Source organism: Elephantulus edwardii, unplaced genomic scaffold (genome assembly GCF_000299155.1).
Source record: "Elephantulus edwardii isolate Elephantulus edwardi_28Jun2011 unplaced genomic scaffold, EleEdw1.0 scaffold00075, whole genome shotgun sequence".
In the NCBI taxonomy this organism is placed as follows: Eukaryota; Metazoa; Chordata; class Mammalia; order Macroscelidea; family Macroscelididae; genus Elephantulus; species Elephantulus edwardii.
In genome coordinates this window covers 3,250,807-3,255,365 of record NW_006399825.1, presented here as the reverse complement: position 1 = coordinate 3,255,365, position 4,559 = coordinate 3,250,807, and positions in this window count along the sequence as shown.

The window sequence follows — 4,559 nt, the reverse complement described above, 5'->3', positions numbered from 1 at the left end:
CAACATTAGATGTCAAAGAAGTCAGTTGATTCTTCTTCAGTTTTTTTAGTCATTGTACAACTTTCACATACAGAGGAAGCAACTGAAAATACCATGGCATACATTAGTCTTATCTTGGTCCTTAAACTGCTACCTTCATTCTCCACCTGTTTAAAAAGGTCCTTTTTAATAGATTTGCCAAATGCCACATTTGATTTCTTGATTGCTGGTACCATGGGTGCTGACTGTGGGTCCAAAAAAAGAAAAAATGTTGATAACTTCAAAGATAGACAGGCTCCTCCCGTGCAATTTACTTCCTCTGAAAACACACTGGAGGGTCAGCTAGGAGTCAGTCCCAACTCAATGGTACTCAACAACATCATGAGATATAATTTATATTGGAGACTATAATGTCTGATCTTCAGGAGTAAGTGCTTCAAGTCTTCTTAACTTTCTACAAGGAAGGTTGTGTCATCTGCATGACACAGGTTGTTGATGAATCTTCTTTTAATCCTGATACCACATTCTTACTCCTATTTCTGGAATTATATGCTCAGCGTATAGATTATATACATAATTCAATTCTTACACACACTTCCTGACTTGAAACCATGTTATTTTTATGTGCTATCGAGTCACCTGTGACTCATTCCAACCATTTGCACAATAGCTGTAAGCCCTGCTCAGTCTCACTGACTCCAACACATCTACCCACCACTGCCCCAGTTAATGTGTCAATCCATCTCATCTAGGGTCTTCCTTTCCTGTTCTGTCTCTCCTCCCTCCCAAGAATGGTGTTCTTCTCCTAGGACTGGTTTCTCCTAGCCACATGCCCAAAGTATATGAGATGGAGTTGGAAATCTGTTCTTCCAAGGAGCAACTTGGTTCTACTCTTCCCAGGACAGACCTGTTAGTTCTCTTGTCAGACTGTGGCATGTTCAGAATTACAACCCAAAGGCATCAGTTCTTCTTCTGTCATCCTTAGTCACTGTTCAGCTCTCGGATGCACAGCAATTAATTAAAAAGACTAGGGCCTAGATCAGGTATACCTTAGTCTCTGAACTGGCATCATTGCTCTCCAGTACTCTGGAAAGTTCCCTAACAGATTTTGCTAATGCAATTAATCTTTCCATTTCCTCACTACTGGTGCCAAGAGTGTTGATTGTGGACCTGAGCAAACTGAAACTTTAACCACCTCAATCTTTTCTCCATTTATTATGGTGTTGCCAAATGCCAAAATGGTAAAAATCTTTGTTTTTTTTATGTTGAGCTTCAGTCCATATTGAAGACTACAGTCTTTGACCTTCTGCATCAAACTCTTCAGGTTCACATCAGTTTTGACAGGCAAGGTTGTGCTATCTGCATAATAAAGGTTGTTGATGAGTCTTCAATCCTGATGCTGCGTTCTTCCACTTAAAGTCCAGCCTTCTGAATAATCTGTTCCACATACAGATGGAAAAAGTATCGAAACAGGACACATCCCTGACACATTCCTTTCCTTCCAATCCATTAAATAGGTATATATTGAAATGAAATAGAATTCTTACACACACTTCCTGATTTTAAACCTAGTTGTAGTCGCTTTTCCTGTTAGAAAATGGCTTATATATCTATGTATAAGTTTCATATGAACATACTGAAGTGTTTGGGCTTCTCATTATGTTCAATGTTATACATAACTTACTATGACCCACAAAGTCAAAGGCCTTGGTGTAGTCCATAAAACACAAATAAATATCTTTCTGGTATTCTCTGCTTTTAGCCAAGCTCCCTCTGACATCAATAGTGCTAGAAGCCTTACTGTCTATTCTGCATTCAGCTTGTATATCTGAAAGTTCCTTGGTTTTGGTGGGTTTTCAGGGGGTTTTTTTTGTGATTTTACTTTTTATTTAAAGGGAATATAGTGCCTAACTAGAAAATATAGTTGTTGTTAGGTGTGAAGGTTCCTGGTTGATGTACTGTTTCAGGCATTTAAAAAAAATCTTCAACAATATTTTAACTGATTATGATATTAAGCAGTCCATGCTTTATTCCATACTCTTCTCCAGCACCACAGCTCAAAGGCATCAATTCTCTTTCTATCATCCCTATTCATTGTCTAATTCTCTGACATATAGCAAGTGACTGCAAAGACCATGGCCTGTATCAGGCACACCTTAGTCTCCAGAGTGATACCATTGCTCTTCAGTACTTTGGAGAGGTCCCTAACAGCAGACTTTCCCATTGCAATTAGTCTTTTAATTTCCTGGCTGCTGGTGCCAAGAGTGTTGACTGTGGAACCACGAAAACTAAAGCTGTGAACAATCTCAATCTCTTCACCATCCATCCTGATGCTGCCAATTGGTCCAGTGGTGAGAATCTTTGTCTTCTTGATATTGAGCCTCAAGCCACATTGAAGGCCTCAGTCCTTGACCTTCTGCAGCAAGTTCTTTAGGTCCTCCTCAGTTTCAGCAAGAGGGTTGTGTGATCTTCATAACACAGATTGTTGATGGATCGTCTACCAATCCTGATGCCACACTTCTCATAGAGCCCAGCCTCCTGGATAATTTGTTCTGCATATAGGTTGAAAAGGTATGGAGATATTACACAGTCCTGGCATACACCATTCCCAATTTTGAACCATGCAGTGTTTCCTTCCTCTGGTCTGATGACTGCCTTTGAGCTGTGGTGCTGGAGAAGAGTATTGAATGTACCATGTACTGCTAAGAAAACAAACAGGTTCATCTTGGAGAGGGTTAAATTGGGCTGCTCCTTGGAGGCAAGGATTCTGAGGCTTCAACCGACATACTTTGGACATGTTGCAAGGAGGTATCAGTCCTTGGAGAGGAGCATCATGCTTGGGAGGGTGGAGGGACAGCACAGGAGGGGAAGACCCTCTATGAGGTGGATTGATTCAATTACTGGGGTAATCGGGGTGGGGGTGTCTGAGACAGTGAGATTGGCACAGGACAGAAAGGGTTTAGGACCATTGTACACAGGGTCGCTATGAGTTGCAGGTAACTCAATGGCACATAACAACAACAATAACATGATATCAATGATGTGGTTTGAAAATCTGTACTTGCTAGATCACCATTTCTAGGGCTTGCAACATTCTTTGGTTGTCCATGATGTATTCAATACTTTGCCTGCATACAAAGCAATTGCAAATACAATGGCTGTTGTAAGTCACACTTTAGTCTGTAAAGTGGCCTTGTCACCCTTTAGCAGATGAGATGGCCCTTTGAAGCAGATGTGTCCATTTCAATATGGCATTTGCATTCTTGACGGCTGGTTGCTTGGATGTTTCATTTGCCCTATAGAATTGTCTCCCTTGAAACAAATTCAGTGGTGGAGGATTTGTTGGGTTTGTTTGTTTGTTTGTTTGTTTGTTTGTTTTGGTTGTTTATTTAAGTACTAGATCAATGCAGGGGTTGGGGGGAAGGAAGACCTTCAAGGGGATGGATTGACTAATTGATATCGTAGCTATTACAACAGGCTCAAACATTAGCAACAGTTATAAGGCTGGTGCGATGATTTTGAACTGACTAGGTGACACCTAACAATAAAAGAAACAGAAATAATTTTACACAAATGAGGCGAAAGCAAAATTTAAAAATTGACATTTAAATATGTTATTCCATGAGCTAGTCCTTTAGGATAAAAATGTAAAGCAGAAACATCTAGGTCATCATACTTCATAACTATTTCTTGGGATAAATATTCCCCAAAGGGTAACTGGGCTCTTCATGCCATAAGCAACCTCACTGCTCTGAGAGCATGCTAGAACATTTAGACAAAAGTTGTAATTTAGTAAAACACATTAAACGAAGACCTTCTTCCTGCTCTAAAGAATAAAGTTCTCTGAAAGATGCAATTTGTTTCCCATATCTGCTTGTTATGGCTTAGAGTTTATCCTAAAACTTTGTAAGTTAAACTGTCACCAAATGTTGAAGAGTAAGTATATACCTCCCTGAACCAATTTGCCTGCAACACTATGCATTAGATTTCTATACAACTTTCAAAAGATGCTCAAAACTGATCTAACCAAAGGCATATTTATTGTTTTAAGATAATTAATACACTTGATTTTTGAGTACTATTATTTATGATGAAAAAATTTAACTTGTTGCCTCCCTCTTCGGGGGTGAGCTGGCTTTCTAATCATGTCTAGAAGGCTGTGGCAGCCAGCCTCTTACCCAAAGAAAACAAATGTTTGCTACTCAAGTCACTAACAATGGCTTATTTCTTTCAGGCTGGGTGTGTAATTTCATTTACACTTAAATAATGATTCTGTCTTCGAATGTATGGGTTTCAAGTTTTCATTTTATGCATTAAATACACAGTTATGATTTTATCCTTGACATCACAATTGATTTTAATTGATTTTGTAAATCGAACTTTCAGCAATTTTTTAAAAAAGCCTAAAATCCAAAATTCCACCTTCAGTAAGTTTTACAAGCTGACTCGATTTCTGAAGTAACATTAGCAACTGATAAAACCCAGAACCTTCTAGAAAGTAGAATTCATCTGATGAATGTAAATACAATATATAACAGACCTTTACTAATTATTCTATTGAGTATAGCAGCAGAGTTAAT